Below are 18,502 nucleotides of genomic sequence, written 5' to 3'. Positions count from 1 at the left end.
GTTTCCCTTCATGTGTTATGCTTCGCTCTGAGGGGCAAGGTGGCTCGGCACCCTGAAATGTCTGGGAGTGAGAGCGGGCTTCTTCCCGTTTACCTGCAACCTGCAAGAGTCCTGATAAGAGCTAACATTTCTTGAGCTCACCACACACTGTCCTGAGCACTTTATATGTACGCACTCATTTCACTGCCACAGAGACTCTGAGGCAGCCACGATTACTAGCACCCCCATGTTGCAGATGAGAAAGCTGAAGTGTAGACGGGTGAAGACCAGGTGGAGGTCGGCAAGTGGGAAAGCCACGTTTGGAACCCAGGCAGTCGGGCTGTGGAGCTCACTGCTATGCCATTCTGCCTCACCTGCGCACGTGCCAACTGGTTGGAGTGTAGACAGTTTCAGTGAAACCTGCTCCCTTCCAGAACTGCATTCTCCTCTGAGGAATACGAAGCAAGGTCACATCCCAGTCTTCATACCTGCCCTCTTCTTCCTTTGTTTTCTTTAAGTGCCTCAAGAGTCCTTTGCCATTTGGCTTAGGTTTCTCTTCCCCACCCACCATGCTCCTCCAGGTCAGAAGACATGCCTATATTCTAGAACCTCAAACATAGACATGGCTTGAGGACTTTCTGAGAAGCCCTGGTTCTCTTGGTAAATTAGCAGATGCATATGGAAGGAGGGAGGAAAATGACTTCCGCCCGGGTCAACCAAGACCTCTCTCATCAAAATATGAACAGCTTCACAACTGTTTCCCAAGAGCAGGTGGCAAATCTTCAAAGTCAAATTTCAGATGAGGATGTGTCAGACTGCTTACTTTTCTTCTACGAGCAGCTTTTACTGAGGAAGGAAGTTAAAGACATTAAGAGCGATCCACAACGTTTAGGAGAAGTTGGCCAAAGCAACCCCTGTTTCCCGCTTTTGCACTCTTCTCATCAAACATGATGAAAAGATCAAGTAACGATAAAGGGCTTGGCATCAGCATGGTCCAGTGCAGCTGGCTGCACAGAACTGGTCTAAAACTGAAGTGACTCTTGTATTGCTTGCTTATCACTCACTCCAGATAGAGAATACAAGAGCAAACGACATTCCTCCCGGCTTGTAAGTGATTTCACTTCCGCGCAGCGTCCCTGCACAGCTTCCTCCCGCCTCCACAGCCATCCCCACCGCTGTCTCCATTTGCTTTTACCCTTATACTATTTTGCATTCAAGCACATTAAATGCAACCCATGTTATACAAGCCATTATTTATTCTTGCATCGAAACACTGTAGGTCACCCACCACATGCTAAAGAGAGAAAACCCATCAACAAATAGGCCCTGTCCATTCAGCTTAATTGACATTTCCATTGTCTTTAACTAGGGTGTCTGCATAACAGTGTCCACCAGGAAGGATGTGGCAAGAACAGCCATTGGCTGCTGCCTGGCTTTGCGTGGATAATTGAGTGCCATTTGACCAATGCCGAGGGGTTTTCTGGGTGTGTTTTCCTCCTTTGTCAATGTTAATGCAATGCCAAGTGATAAAGATGCCCTTTGGCATTCAACACTCTTAGCCTTTAATAATAAACACTTTCTGCATCTCAAATTGCTGCTATACATGAACAGGTTTTGGTCAACCCCTGAAGCGAATACGTACCTTCTCATTACAGGGCAGCAGTGGTGAGAAAGCAATTCACTAAGCCATAGGGTTGGCAATCACCCATATTTTCTGCTATGAGTAAATAACTTCAATTGATTTAATCATAAAAGAATAACAGGAAAACTACATTGATTTCCAAATCCCTAATGTGAACATCAGACTCTATTGACCAGGCTGCGTGCAAGGAGGTTGTAGCCATTTGTATGAACTCAAGAAACATCAATACTTGATCATTACTCCAACAAAAAAAAATGACAATTTGGGCCTATTTCAAAATGGATTGAAGTAATATTATGCAGGGTGATTGGGCAATCTAGAGTGATATAAGTGATAATATGCTGCAGTGCTCATTAGGTTAAAAAGAACAAAATCCATAAATTCTGGTGAACAGTCTCTTGCTAATTGTAATAGGTCATTCACCTTCCACAGTAACTGTAATAACACACTAGACCTCTCTTTCTATTAAAGTAACCAAATGGGGTTGTCGAAAATTCATTTGTTGCCCGTGTAAATTTAGCTGCTCCGAAGACCAGTGCACATAGAAAATCTCTTTATAATCGGAGAAAAATAGTGTTTGTTTCCCCCACGTTGACTGATGATTCAGGGTTTAGAAGCAAAGTCAAGAATCTTTAAGAGGAACGCTTATATATAAAAATGTGCAAAAAGAAAGAAAGGTATTCTTTATTTTAATGCAGGAGAAACGTTGGGCTGAGTAGTTGAGTAGGGGAACATGTTTAAGTAGGGAGAGGTACTAGTGATAAGGACCATCCCAGGCAAAGTAGGACATGGGATCACTGAGTTGAGACTGACCGTCAAGTCTGCCAACTAAATTGCTTTGAGACTCCAAGCAACTCGCCTCCTTATTTTGACTCTCTTCTTCTTCACCTGCAAAATGGTATCACCTATACTCTTTAAGATTTCTTCTGTCAAAATTTGAATCTGAACTAAATGGAGAGTCTGAACTAAATGATTTTAATGTCATTATCCTTTTACTCATTATTTGTGACTATGAATACTTCTTAACTATGGATTATCTTAGTACAAATAGTTTCTCTTTTTGCTTACTGAGGCAATGATGATTATTTTAAAGAAAGTTCTTATCTAATTGCAGAAAATATAACAGGTAGGCTCTTTCCCAATCAAAAGACCTAAAGCCCTTGATAATATTTAAATATGTAAAGTGTGGTGAGCCCCATATTGAGCACTGACCACATGGTGAGCACCTTAAGGGACTTATGGTCATGAGTCCATTGGTATTCCACTTTGTGTGTGCCTGGAACAAAACCAGGTCTACTGTGGGACATGGAAGTCATATAAGAAAAGATACATGCCCAGGGTTCCTAGGTGGCTCAGTAGGTTAAGGATCTGCCTTTGGCTCAGGTCATGATCCCAGGGTCCTGTGATCGAGCCCCACGTTGGGCTCCCTGCTCAGTGGGAAGTCTGCTTCTCCCTTTCTCTCTGCCCCTCCCTCCAACTTGTGCATGCATGTGTGCTCTCTCTCAAATAAATAAATAAAATATTTTTTAAAAAAAGATATTTGCCTTCAAGTAAGCACATCATTGTTAGGGAAGTGAAATTAACATACAAAATAATTAAGCATATAAGAGAGTAGATAATTGACTCCAAAATGTAGTTTGAAGAATACATTGTAAAATTTAGAAAAGGCTAAAAGCAATGTGGGTTGGACTATTCAGAAGTAATTACGGAGTTTGTAATTAGAATGTGGACTAGGCTTTGAAAATGATACGAAGTTTGACCAAGTGGGAAGAGAGCTGTAGGCTCTTTAAGCAAGAGAGGCAATATGAGAGTGAACAGGCAGAAAAGGGAATCGCATGGTTAGTATGGAGACATACGCTAGTGACTCACTTGGGCTCGGTGAGATCAGATATGTGAGCACCAGAAATCGAATAGTTTGTGTAATACGGTAGCCAAAAGAAAACATATTGAACTGCTGTGTTTCTGCAGGTGTGAGAAGCTTTAGGGGCGCCTGCGTGGCTCAGTTGGTTAAGCGTCTGTCTCCAGCTCAGGTCATGATCCCCGGTCCTGGGTTCAAGGCCCACATCAGGTTCCTTGCTTGGCGGGGAGTCTGCTTCTCCCTCTCCCTCTGCCTGCCACTCCCCCTGCTTGAGCTCTCTCTCTCTCTCTCTGTGTCAAATAAATAAAATCTTTTTTTAAAAAGCTTGTAACATGTGGTCCAAAAGATAATTTTAGGCTACATGATCACTAAACATTAAGGAATATTGAATCATTTTATGAGAAAGTTATAACCCTTTCAACTCCTTTAGTTATCCTAGTAAGACTTTATCCTCTCTCTATCACTTGCTAATTTCCCTTTGCAGAGAAAGAGAAAACAGACCTGGGACCAGAACCCTTGACTGGCAAACTTATCCATTGATAACATTGTTGTGTCTCCATTGTATTAATTTTAAGGCTATCTTCTAATTCTGTTAAGTGATAACGGTTTTCCTTTTACAACGGCACATCACATCCAAAGAGCAGAACAATCAGCAACGTATGAAATATGCAGTAACATAAGCAGCATCCAGATACGATGAAAATTCTGAGGGTAGTATGTGAACAGCAGTTTGGGAAACACTGTTAGAGCAGAAAGAGCACTGCTCCTCAGAGGAGAAGCCTGGCTTGAAATCCTACCTCTGTGGTTTATTAATGGTGACCTTGTGTAGCCACTTACTCTCGCTGAGCCTCAGTTTACTTGTCTGTAAAAGAGTGGGGTCGGGTGAGATGAACTCCAAGGTCTCCTCCAGCTCACACTTGTGTGATTAAAGAGCTATTGAAGGCTTCTGAGCCGACAGTGACAAGACGAAAGTGGCATTTAAAGAAGATTAGTCTGGCAGTGGCACGAAGGTGAGTTTGGAGAGGAGAAAGCTTGGGGTCAGGGAGGCCAGATAGGTGGCTGCTTCTGTAATCCGGGAATGAGCCCGTAAGGGCCTTGGCCAGGATGGAAGCAGTGAGAAGGCAAGGATAAAGAGACGGGAAAGGCATTTCAAAGGAACATTTGACAAGATTTGAAGACTAAATAGTGAATAGGATCGTAAAGGTGGCTTGCAGAGTTTGAACTTGGTGGAGTAAAAAAGGAAGCCTTTTGACAAAATACGTATGTTGGGGGAGAAAAATCTTGAGTTTGAGCTGATTGCAAGACACTGATGTTGAAATGCTCTTGGGACAGATGAAAACCCAGCACCATGCTTAGATAAAAAGGATGATGAGCAACTATAGATGTAGGAGTCTGCTGCAGCGAAATGATGAAGAAATGAGTTGCTAGAGAGTGCGCAAAGGCAAGACTAGCAGAAAGCCCCAAATTTGGAATACTGTGCCTTTTGTTAAGGGGGCAGGAGGAGGAGGAAAGACCAGGAAAAGGAAATAAATATAGAATACTCACAGAGTGACAGAAACCAGAGTAGTGTGGGGTTCTGCAAACCAAAGCAGGAGCCAGTTTTTGAAAGATGAGTAGTACTGAGTACAAAAAATCATGAAGGAGGAGGAGTTCTGAAGCAAAGACAAAGGCTTGACTGATATCGTTGGTACCCTTCCTTTAAGCAGAAAGTATCAGAGTGGTAGCAGCTGATTAAGATTAAGAAGAGATTAAGATTAAGAACCAATTGAGAGGGAAAAGTAAAGGCAAGGATATGAAAATTTGGTAAGCTGTGGATTCAAGGACCGTTGACTTAAAAAATACATGGGTAGACTGTAATTGTGATAAAGGCTCTGGGAAACAGAAAGATGGAAGATTCTGGAGACGGAAGGGAGATACATTGTGGACTCTACATTGTAAGGTCCAAATTAGGAACATGGCCCACCTTTGAGTCCCCATAATTAATTTCAAAGAAAAAGGCCCCACGTGCATTTCCTGTTTTGTAACACATCGCTACCAGGTTCAGGTACAAAACACCTCAAAAACAAGGGGTGTTTTCTGGAGGTAGGCTTTATCGCAGATTCACTCTTGCGAGCACTTCCCATCTTTGTCGGCCCCTGGGGTTGAGATGGATGTGTACTTATCCTACATCAAGTCTGGGACAAGGTGGCTTTCTTCCTTTGGTGACTGGAGGGTGAAGTCTGGGGCTCACATCTTGGAGCCGCAAATTCCCTTCCAGGCTGGGTGGGATTAGCAAACGCTCTTTGTGTGTTTCACACATACTCAGGGGCTACAGCTCTTGTCTTTTATTGTGTGTGTGATCCTTTCCACAAGGCTACAAAACATTATGAGCTCGGATCTCAACTTATGTCCAAAAATAAATCAGGGCAGGAGTTTTCCCCAGCTGTAGAAGAAGAATCTAAAATTACGGGGACCAGATTGCCAGCCTGTATAACCCACAGGGCAATCCCTGTCCCACGGCTGTGTAATTCATTGTCGGGACCAGGGACTCCCAGCAGACCATGGGACCCGCTGCTGTGGGGCCCATAGGACGGTTCTGTGTTTGACACGTGTTTTCCCTGAAAACAAGGAGAGAATAGGAAAGTAAAATAACTTTTCCAGGTATCAAAGTTGTAATTTTGACTATATGGACTAATATGAATTAAAGTGGTAACTTTGAATATATGAACCACATTCAGTGTGAGGTAGAAGATCATATTAAGAACACAGAGGCCTCATGCCATAAAGTCTTGACTTAAAGATGGTGCCCTGTTGTGTAAGCGTCAGCCCCATGGTGTCCGGATCCATTCCTGGGTGCCATGGGAAGACAACAGTCATGCCAATAATACCAAGAAGGTTAACCTGGTTAACTGCAGACTGGTGAAAGAGAATGGTATCATCAGTGATCCACAAACTCAGTTGCCCACAGGAACCAGGGAGTCCAATAAGCTAAATCGAGTAGTGTGGAATGCAGTGGGGACAGGCAGAGCCCAGGGCCCACTGCGCAGAGCAGGCCCCTTTGACGGGAGCAGCCACCCACGCACCTCAAGCCAGATGGCAGTGAAGGCCCCAGTGAAGTCAGAGCTTCCTGTTACTCCAGAGAATCTAGAAATCTTGATTTTTATCAGATTCTCCCAAGTTTTAAACCTTGGCAACAAATTAAACATATTTTAGATACTGTGCTGGGCAGACAAAACATGTCAGTGAAGCTGGCTTCTGCACACCACCTTTAAATGCAGGAACTCTCTGCGCTCCCACAACCTGGAGAAGAAGTCCGTTTGCCCCAAATAACTGGTCTGAGGCCCAACCCTTCCAGGGCCAGGAGTTCTCCTGTGCTTGAGCCCCATCCTCAGGCTTTGCCCTCCTGTGGGGGACCTGAGATCCAAAATGGCCCTTCATTTCCCATCTAAACCTGGTTCCATCAGGAGCCGCTGATCTCCCCAAAAGGATAAGAGAGATGTCATCGATCTAAAAAACAGGTTGCAAAATGAGAGTGCTTTCCAGAAAGATTTGCATCAAAAAGAGACCAGCTGTGACCTTAAATCCACTTTAAGCAGTCTGAGGGGGTAAAGTGAGCTGTAACACCCAGCTGGTCAGGAGATACTCAGGGGAAGCCAGGGATCTTCCTGGATCCTCGAAATGCCCTTGGAGCCTCATATATGCTAGCTCCACCTCGTGCATTCATTCTTCCATTTGTTCAGAAAGTGTGTGGTCAGCTCGTACCACGTGAGGAGCACAGAGTTGCATCCTTGGGGTATAGAGCAAACAGGCCTGTTATTAGGCTATTTCTTTATACTGCCTCAGAGTTCCAGCACCGAGACTCTCGGAGGGGGCTGTACACCAGTATCTTGCCCTTTTTAGTCCCCCTTCTTCCTTTCCTCTGCCAGACGCCCTCACTTGCTCCAGGCCCTACTTCTCCTGTTCTTACCTCTGCTGGGTGACAGTCTGCCGGCCAGCAGATTCAGCAGCTGGGCCCTGTGGGGCCCCTCCTGGTTCCAATGGGTTCTGCCTTTTTCACCTGCAGACTTGTTCTCAAGCTGCTCCTTCTTCCAGGAATGGTGTTTATTCGTTCCTTTGTCATGGCCCTCACGTTGTTCTGCCTTCCTGTTCAGTTAACTGGCTCCATTTCTACATCTGTTATCAACCTGTAAGGTCAGGGGTCATGGCTTTTTTTTTTTTTTATCTGTGTATACCCCATGTGTGCTTGTATTTTTGGCACACAATAAATGTTGATTTAAATGTGTGAAGAGCCATCCCTTCAGTCTCAGTTTCTAGAAATCCTCCATATCCTTTCAGGACCCGATGAAATGCTGCCTCTGTCCGGCAGCCTTCTCTGATTGCCTCAGCCTCAGAGGAAGTTCTCTTCTTGCTCAGAATATCTTTAGCCTTGGGCATGAACTCCTCTTACTGCTGGCTCACACGGGTTTGTACTGTAAGCATCATGTATATGTGCCTCATCTCTACTGGAGATGAGGTGACTGTAATTTTTTGGAGGGCAGAGGAAGTTTCTTCTGAATCTTTCCACCTCACACAGTAGATAGCACACGATGTGGCCCATAACTGGATTTCATTCAATAAGTGTGCCCTGAATCAGTGTGTTTAAGCGGATGAATGAACTGAACGAATGAAGACGACAGGATCTGAGATCATCAGAGCATAACTGACCCTGCCCAACTGCTCCCTTCATTTACATACATGTTTTTAGATGTCACAGGTATTGGGGTGCCTGGGTGGTTCAGTTGGTTAAGCGTCTGCCTTTGGCTCAGGTCATGATTCCAGGGTATTGAGATCAAGCCCCGTGTCAGGCTCCCTGCTCAGCGGGGAGTCTACTCTTCCCTCTCCCTCTGTTGCTGCTCCCCCTGATTGTGCTCTCTCTCTCTGTGTCAAATAAATAAATAAAATAATTAAAAGGTGGATGGAGTTCACTGTGATGTCCAGATCATTATATATTCTATCAAACATTGACCCCTCCAGAGTTGGAAGGGTGTTTAGGACTCTTCCTTAGCAGAACTTCTTCCCCCTTATACCTTCTTTAACAGTTCTTTCTCTCATCTCTTACTTGTTGCTATTACTGTTGCTGTTACTGCTTCCAGCAGCTGCTTCCCGTCCTCTCTCCTCAATTCAATTTATTTAATCAACGAGTATTTCTCGAGCACCTATTATGTGACTTTGTATTTGCTGGAGGCCTGAAAAGCTGACATCTCAGTTTGTTAGAGTAGTGTTTTAGAAAAGAGAAACCACATTGAAGTAAGGAATCATTTATTGGTAAATGAACCACAGTTCAGTGCCTAGATTCTGCAAAGTCTATTTTGGACTCAGAACAAGGGAGTCCACCTTCAGCCATACTCCAGAGAACGTCAGGCTGAATAACTGAGCAGGAGATGAGTACTCTAAGACCAGACTTAGAGCTTCTGGAAGGGAACTGCTGACCAGAGCAATGAAAGGATTTGCCCCATTCTGCAGTGAAATCAAGTTGCAATTGAGCATCTTGACTTCTCCTCTCTTGATTCTGCCATTAAAGTGTCTTGTCTTCTCATAGTAAATCACTAGGCGAGGTCCCTAAAATAATGGAGGAAAACAGGGTAAGAAAACCATAAAGCCGTGCTTTGTAACATAATGTTGCCAAGAATGTAACAGTGTCTTTTCATTCCTTCATATAGCAAGGGGGAAAAAAAGGAGTGACCAACTACGCAATATTTACTCGAACATTTTCATAGATACAAAATAGGCAATAGGTAATAAATACCTCCAGGAGTGATGGATTAGAGATTTCTCGTATCTAAAATAGAACAATAGCTCACATATCAGTGTTTAGGGCAATAAACAACCACATCATTAATTTCCACTTCAGAATCGTGAGTGATTACACTTTCTATCTCTAAAAGCTCATAGACTCTTAACTATTGGAAATGAAAATAATGTGCCATCGATTTGAACAGCCTTTTAGAATATAGGAATAATGATCTGAGGGATTTTTAATTATCTAAACTCCAGTAAGAATCCTTGTGAGCTTTAAAAAAAAAAAAGAAGAAGAAGAAGAAGAAGAAGAAGAAGAAGAAGAAGAAGAAGATGACCCAATATGTAAAAGGTGCCGGAGAAAATGAGGTGTGCCCTGGGCAAATTTAGATTCTATAGCTAAGAGCCTATCATAGATGCTAAGAATTGAGTCCCTCGTGCCTCAGAGGAGGCTGAGCCGAGAAACTTTCAAAGAGGGCAGATGAACACTCCTTAGAGGAATTTTTATACACGAGTAAATAGTATTCAGCCATCTTCATGGTTATAATTTTATTATCTACATATGCCTCAGGCCTGTTGGCAGTCATAAATTCACACACCGAATGACACCTGAGACAAGCGCGGGTATTGGCTGCCTTTTCACCTCGTATCCATTTGTGTGTTAAATAGCTGATATGATGGGCTCTTTTTTTCTCACACTTATAAGCCAAAGTCATTGTCCTGTCAGTGTATAACGATCTTAGTATTTTTGGAGCGCGAGCCAGAGGATTTTTCCATTGCATTAGGGAGCAGCGGCCCTATCCATAATCAGACTGAATGCATGGGGGAGGGGAGAAAGAAAGGAAGTTGGGTTGAGAAGGACAAAGGAAAGAAAAGAGGAAATCTTCCATTTGCAATGCTGGACCTGAGCCCCTTTCAGGAAAGAGTTTCTTTGGCTGTCTTGGGCATGCTATTTAATTTCTCCTCAGATGCTTTCAGCCCCCCAAGGCTCATCAAAATGACAAATATTTTTAAGTGGGCCTCTTGCCCCTCAAATTTCTGAGAGCCGAGCCTGTAAGAAACTGATAGGGTGTCCATCTACCTTCAAACTCCACTTGCAGTGTTTTCCTAAGCCCACTTTTGTCTGCTTCCTAATCCATTGGGTATTAATGTTAATCTGATATTTCTGAAGTGCTTAGCGGTGTTTGTCTCTGAAAGGGGCTGTGGAAAAGCAGACTGATGGATTGGCCATGGATTTGACAGGAATTCAGATTTTGAAAAACAAACCTACTTATCCGAAAGTGCCAAATAACCATCATATGTTTCCCGAAAAGAAGAGCGATATATAAAGACTCTAAGACGCTGACACTAATTTCCATGTTTGCTGCACCATTTTAGCACTCCCATAAACCTGTAGTAGCTTTAACAGAAATATGGCTGGATGAGGCATATTTTATTCCTCAGCGTGCAAGCCTAATGAATAGAAACTTTAACACGTTCTTAAACCGTCCCTGCGTTCAAACTTAGGGACGTGTTTTAACAGACATACAGTTCACACTGTACCTTTAATATTTGGGAGAGATAACCTAATATCTGGTTATGATTTACAGGATTGGTCAGATCGGCAGAACTCCATATTTTACCAACCATGGTAATTTGACCAAAGCAGCTCCTCACTTGTTTTCCTGTGAATTTCCCGACAGTGGACACCACTCTGACCCAGTCTCTGGCGAAGCTGTCCTAGGACTCCTCCTTGGGGACCATGGTAAAGGTGAGACTTTGAAGTTCTTATTCTTCTCATAAATGAAACTGGTGGATTGGGCCCAAAGATGTTCCATAGTAAGCTAAATTCTGGGTAAGCAAGGCTAAAGTACATATGTTAAAGTCTATCGAGGACAACATTTTTACCAAATTTAAAAAATCAGCTGTTTTTAATGTGAAAGCAGTGTATCGTCTACAAAAAAGTAGAACATTCAAACAAACAAAAAGAAGAAATGTAAACATAGTCACATGTAACCTTTGGTATGTATCCTTTGGGATTTACACTTCTGAAAAAAATCGGTTATATCTAATTATATATAACATATATTGAGTATGATGAAATATGCTTGGATTTAATGAAAAACATGTTTTTAGATAGTGGTGATAGTTAACATAACAATATGAATGTGCTTAATGCCACTGAAAGGTACCCTTGAAAATGGTTAAAAAGGTAAATTTTATGTATATTTTACCACAATATAAATATTTTTTTAAATCAAATGAAAATCTGAAGAACATGATACTTTCTTACTTGTTTTTTAACCTTTTATATTACAACTATCACTCCGTGTTGATGACTACAATTTAAGGGCATCATCTTTAATGGCTATGAAATATTCCACTTTGTGGATCTTTGCTTTAGATTATTTCAATCAGTGGTTCTCACTTAGGCTGCACATTGTAATCACTTGGAAAGTTTATAAATACAGACGACCGAGACTTCATGAGATTTGATTCAATTAATCTGGGGAGGGACTTGCATTTCAGCCATTTTTTAAGGCTTCCCCGGTCATTCTAATATTCAGTCAGTGACGGCCAACACTGATTCAAATGATCTCTTTTCTTACACACTGAAGTCATTTCAGTTTTTTTAAATAATTTGATGTAATCCTGAAAAAATTAACTTCAGACGGTTTTTGTAACAAACTCCTGTAGTTCTGTATCTAGGTCCAAATACTTTAGCACCCCAACCAGGACTTCTGAGAGCGGATGGGGTGCCATTATTCACCGCACTAGGACAACAGGCATGTAAGCCAGGCATATCTGGCAAATTGGGTCACATATGCTTGCACTATTTAAAACATATACAAATTTTTAGACATATGTAATTATTACCTAACTGCTATCCAAAAAAACACCATATTAATTACATCAAGAATTTTTAAAAGTACCTGTATCCTGAAACCCACAAAGTCACTGGGGAAGTATTCACTCCTTAAAAAAATATTTATTGAATAACTACTATATGCCAGCTTATGCTAGACCTGGGGGCAGCTGTTAGAAGCAAGCGATAGATAGTTTCCATTTCATAAGTCTATCAGGAATCATAATTAAATTTCATAAATTTGTTAGGCAAAAAGGTATTTGTTTTCTTCTGTATGTATTTGATCACTAGTGAAATTGAGTTTATTTTTTATGACTATTTGTATTTCTTCTTTTGTAAATTGTCCATTAACAACATCTTTGTTCATTTGGCTATCATATGTGTTTCAAGTATGTTTCCAGCTTATTATTTGATTTTGAAATTTGTTTATGGCGGGTTTTGAGAAGATTAAAACTGTTTTGTAGTCATACCTGTCCATATTTTCTTTAATAATTTCTGACTTTGGAGCCAAAATTCATCTTTAATTCATAATTAATAAATCTGGTAGAGAATGAAATAAGGATCTTATATTAATGATTCCAAGTAATTTTAAAAAATTACACAATAGCATGTATTTAAAAAAAATTATTTCCCTGACCGGTTTGAAATGTCATCATAAGCATGCAATTAGATCGTCTGTGAATGCAGCTCTGCTTCAGGGGTTTGTGTTATGTTCTTCTGTCTGTCTGCTCTCATACTATCTCACCAACTTGATATGAGCACACCTCATTTCAGTGTGCTTCACTTTATCATGCTATGTCGAAAACACATTTTTTACAAATTGGCTGTGGCAACCCTGCATCAAGCAAGTCTACTAACACCTTTTTTCCAACAGCATTTGCTCACTTCGTGTCTCTGTCAAAGTTTGGTAATTTTCACAATATGTCAAACGTTTTCATTATTGTATTTATGAGGTGATCTGTGATCAGTGATCCTTCATATTTACTATTGTGATTGTTTGGGGGCACGAGGAGCAACACCTTTATAAGACAACAAGTTTAATTGATAAATTTTGTGTGTGTTCTGCCCACACAACCAACGGGAAGGACCACCTACTGGCCCTTCCCCCATCTCTCTCCCTCTCTCTTGGCCTCCCTATTCCCTGACACACAGTAATATCGAAACTAGGCCAATTAATAACCCTATGATGGCCCTAAGCATTCAAGTGAAAGAAAGAGTTGCAGACCTCTCACTTTAAATCAAAAGCTAGAAATGATTAAGTTTAGTGAGGAAAGCATGTGAAAAGCTGAGGTAGGGGGAAAGTTAGGCCTCTTGCACCAAACAGTTGACCAAGTTGTCAATGTAAAGGAAAAGTTCTTCAAGGAAATTAAAAGTGCTTATTCCAGGGAATGTACAATTGATGTAAAAGTAAAACGGCCTTATTGCCAATATAGAGAAAGTTCTAGTGGTCTGGATAGAAGATCAAACCAGCCACAACATTCCCTTAAACCAAAGCCTAATCCAGAGCAAAGTCCTAACTCTCCTCAATTTTATGAAGGCTGAGAGAGGTGTGGAAGCTGCAGAAGAAAAGTTTGAAGCTGGGGTGCCTCGGTGGCTCAGTAAAGCTAAGTTGCCGACTCTGGACTTCAGCTCCAGTCATGATCTCAGGGTACTGGGAGCAAGCCCTGCATTGGGCTCCATGCTCAGTGAGGAGTCTGCTTGAGGATTCTCTCTCCCTCTGCGCTCCCCTTGCTCGCTCTCTCTCAAATAAATAAATAAATCTTTAAGAGAAAAAAGAAAAAAAGAAAAGTGTGAAGCTAGCAGAGGCTGGTTCGTGAGGTTGAAGGAGAGAGGCCATCTCCAGAACATGGAAGTGCAAGGGGGAGCAGCACGTGCTGATTAGAAGCTGCAGCAAGTTCTCCGGAAGACGGAGCTCAGATCATTCAGGAAGGTGGCTGCCCTAAACAACAGATCTTTCATCTAAACAAAACCACCTTCTATTAGAAGAACATGCCATCTAAGACTTCCACAGCCAGAGAGAAGTCAGTGCCTGGCTTCAAAGCTTCATAGGACAGGCTGACTCTCTGGTTAGGGGCGAACGCGGTGGGTGACTTTAAGTGGAAGCCAACATTCATTTATTATACCCCAAATCTTAGGGCCCTTAAGAATTATGCTAAATCTACTCTGCCTGTGCTCTCTAAATGGAACAACAAAGCCTGGCTGGCAGCACAACTATTTACAACATGGTTTACTGAGTATTTTAAACCTACTGTTGAGACATAATGCTCAGGAAAAAAAGATTTCTTTCAAAATATTACTACTCTTTGACAGCACACCTGGTCACCCAAGAGCTCTGATGGAGATATATAAGATTAATGTTGTTTTTATGCCTACTGACACCCATTCTGCAGCCTACAGATCAAGGAGTAATTTTGACTTTCAAGTCTTATTATCTAAGAAACAGATATTAAAATAATAGATAATTTTGTAAGACTGTAGCTGCCATAGGTAATGGTTCCTCTGATGGATGTAGGCAAAGTAAATGGAAAACCTTCTGGAAAGGATTTACCATTCTAGATGCCATGAAGAACATTTGTAATGCATGGGAAGAGGTAAAAATACCAACATTAGCAGGAGTTTGGAAGAAGTTAATTGCAACCATCATGGGTGACTTGGAGGGGCTCAAGACTTCAGTGGAGGAAGGAACTACAGATGTGGTGGAAATAACGAGAAACTAGAATTAGTAGTGGAGCCTGAAGATGGGACTGAATTGCCACAATCTCATGATAAAACTTGAACAGAAGAGGAGTTGCTTCTTATGGATGAGCAATGACAGTGGTTGGTTGAGATGGAATCTACTCCTGGTGATTCTCTTCCTGCTGCGAAGATTGTTGAAATGACAATAAAGGACTTAAAGTATACATAAACTTAGTTGATAAAGCAGTTAGGATTTATGAGGATTAACTCCACTTTCAAAACTGACTGAGCCACCCAGGCATCTGTCAAATATTCTTATACATCCTATATTTTTCTGATTTTGCAGGATTTTTAAAAACCTGATTCTACATATTTCTTGTTACATATATTTCTTTGTTTGGGTCACTCTGTGTGTGTGTGTGTGTGTGTGTGTGTGTGTGTGTGTGTGGTTCTGCTGTGGGTAAAACTTCACCAAACACTGCATGCTATAGTTGTCTTATTTCAAGAAATTGCCACAGCTCCCGTCCCTCAACCTTCAGCAACCACCACCCCAATCAGTCAGCAACCGTTGCCATGGAGGCAAGACCCTCCACCTGCAAAAAGATTAGGACTTAGAAAACTCAGATGGTGGTTAGTATTTTTTTTTTATTATTTATGTATTTTAAAATTAATGCATGTGCATTTTTTTAAGACATAATACTACTGCATACTTAATAGACTACAGTAGGGTATAAACATAATTTCTATACGCAATGGGAAACTAAAACTTCCTCTGGGCTGCTTTACTGTGATATTCACCTTAGTGTGATGATCTGGGACCTAATCTACAATACCTCCAGGGTATGCCTGTATTTGGTCCTGGCCTGTGTTTTAGTATCTGACTATGCAAATTCTTCCACCATATTCTTCTTTTAAAATATTTTAGGCTTTACTCTTGCCTACTCAGTTTTTCTGGGTAAATTTTAGAGGATTTTTCCCCCCAAACATCCATTGATTTGATGGGAATATATGTATAAATTTAGGGAGGATTAACAACATTTCAAGATGGGTATCTATTCAGGATCTTGATATGTCTCTCCAATTATTCAAATATTCTTTTTTTTTTAAGATTTTATTTATTTATTTGCCAGAGACAGACAGTGCACAAGCAGGGGGGAAGGGCAGAGGGAGAGGGAGAAGCAGACTCCCCGCTGAGCCAGGAGCCCAATACGGGACTCGATCCCAGGACCCTGGGACCATGATCTGAGCTGAAGGCAGATGCTTAACTGACTGAGCCACCCAGGCATCTGTCAAATATTCTTATACATCCTATATTTTTCTGATTTTGCAGGATTTTTAAAAACCCAATTCTACATATTTCTTGTTACATATATTTCTTTGTTTGGGTCAGTCTGTGTATATGTGTGTGTGTGTGTGTGTGTGTGCGCGCGCACGCGTGCACATATGCAAAGGGGATTCTTTTTTACCCATTTATATTTTCTAAATTGTTATTTTATCCTACTGATTTTTCCCAGCCCTATTTAATAGCATACTACCATGTTATATCAAATAACAACATACACCAATAACTTGCATAAACATACACCTCTGACTTTACTTTCCTGTATTCTCTTTAAAAATATTATATAGCAATGGTCTGGCCTACTCCAGGCCCAGCCTGTGATAATTCGCGCTCTCTATTTTTTCATTCACTACATGCCATTGAGACTTTTCTAGGGCTGCACATTGAGCCAGGCATGAGAATATGATGATAACAAGGGGACAAAAGTTAGGAACAAAGAGCACAAAGGAGATCTAATTTAGTTGGGATCCCAGTCAGGCATGGCTTTCCTGAGAAAAATGGTATTTAAGCCGAAGCGTGGAGGGTGCTCAGGATTTTACTAGACAAAGAAGAGGGGAAAGAACATTTGGAACAAAAGAAACAGCATGGAAGGGCCAATCTATAGAACAGGCAGGAGAATGGCCATGAATCAGGCTTACATATAGGCGGGAGCCAGTGTGGCAGAGCATTTGGGACACACTAAGGCTTCTCTACTTAAACTTCGGAACGGTGGAAAGCAATGAGGAGTTGAAATAGGGAAGGCACTGAGTGAAACACATCTGCAGGTGAGCAAGAGAGTTGGCAGGGAGAATAATAACCAGGTGTACCTGACGACAACATTGTGAGACCAATAAGTGGAAACAAAGTGGATTAAGGAGACGTAGAAGAGACACATTTAGATTTCGCTTTAGACACTAACTCGAATGTGGAATATGAGGCTGAGAGAGAAGTCAGGAATGCCTTCTAGGATTCTAGGCTTGAGCCAGGTGTTGCTTAGAGAAGCCATGTCGATGCTGGGAAGCAAGAAGGGCTGATCGAGGGGCGAGATGAGCTTCAGAGTTTCCGTTTTGAAGGTTTGGAAGTTGAAGTGCCTGTGGGACATCTAAGTAGATACATCAGGTAGATCGTTGATGTATAAGAGGGAGCTCACGGGAGACAGTTAAATAGAGAATATAAATTTAGGAGTCACTAAAACATAGATAGTAGTTGAAATTACGCGAGTGAATAAAATTGCCTTAAAGTGACTAAAAATAAGGATTAGAAGGCCTAGATCATAAGTAATTTCAATTTGTAACAGTCAGGCTCAAGTTGGGTAGAAGGGGGAAGAAACTGACCTAGCGATGGTTAAATCTTTAATGGTATTTGAGAACATGAGAGGAAAAGGAGGTAAAGGCTTATAGACTTTAATTAAGTGATCTTTACCCACTGTAAAAATCTTGACCATTTTATTACATTTCTAATGTATTCTAATGAAAAGAGCAATTTCCTTGCAATTTCTTAACGTACTGCTTTAATTTCCCTTGGTGAAACACAATTTCCCAGCCCCAAATGGCTATGGACTCTCACTACATTGGCTGACTCTCCTTTGGGGCTGAGTTAACTAACTGCTTAGAGGCCCTCGAACCCAGTGAGGGCCCTTCTTCATGAGCTGTTGCCCTCCATCTGTCAGGGTCCTCTCCTCCTAGGCGACGGTGAGAATAGATGTGTTTCCTCAGAGTCACCATCGCAGGCCGAATTTAGGAACACACCTGTATCAGCCACCTGGAGCCAGGTAGGCGCTTCATTTTAAACGAACAAGGCCCATGACTGGAGTTGAGGGATTAATGCCATTATGCAGTGCTTCCTGTTTAGTGCGCTGTGTTAGATTCAGGCAAAGTCATTTGCAAAGGCATTGGTGGGAAGTAAATGGTGTTCAAATCAAGCTAGCACAAAAAGATTCATAGTGCACTCTGAGACATAGGCCTGCACACAGCCTCCCTATGTCGAGGGCCTCCCTATGACAGCTAACTCACAGAGGGATAAGGAGAGAGGGTGACTACCACAGCAGCTCTGAACCCTGCATTGTGATGACAGCAGTTTCTGGGGTTCATTTGATCCTTCATTTATTTAACGAACAACGATTGAATGTCTAGGGAGTGCCAGTCAATGTTCTGGGCACTGAGGCTACAGCAGCAGGGAACTGGATACAGAGTTTATACTCCAGTGGTGGGGAGGCAATGAATAAGAAACAAAGGACAGGAGGCACTTGGGTTGCACAGTCAGTTAAGTGTCCGACTTATGGGTTCGGCTCAGGTCCTGATTGCAGGGCTGTGAGATGGAGCCCAGCATCAGCCTCCATGCTCAGCAGGGAGTTTACTTGGGTTTCTCTCTCCCTCTGCCCCTCCCCGGCATGACTGTGTGCACACGCATTTTCTCCCTCTTTCTCTC

Source organism: Ursus maritimus, unplaced genomic scaffold, assembly GCF_017311325.1.
Source record: "Ursus maritimus isolate PB19 unplaced genomic scaffold, ASM1731132v1 scaffold_3, whole genome shotgun sequence".
Lineage (NCBI taxonomy): Eukaryota > Metazoa > Chordata > Mammalia > Carnivora > Ursidae > Ursus > Ursus maritimus.
Note: the sequence above shows the minus strand (reverse complement) of the source record.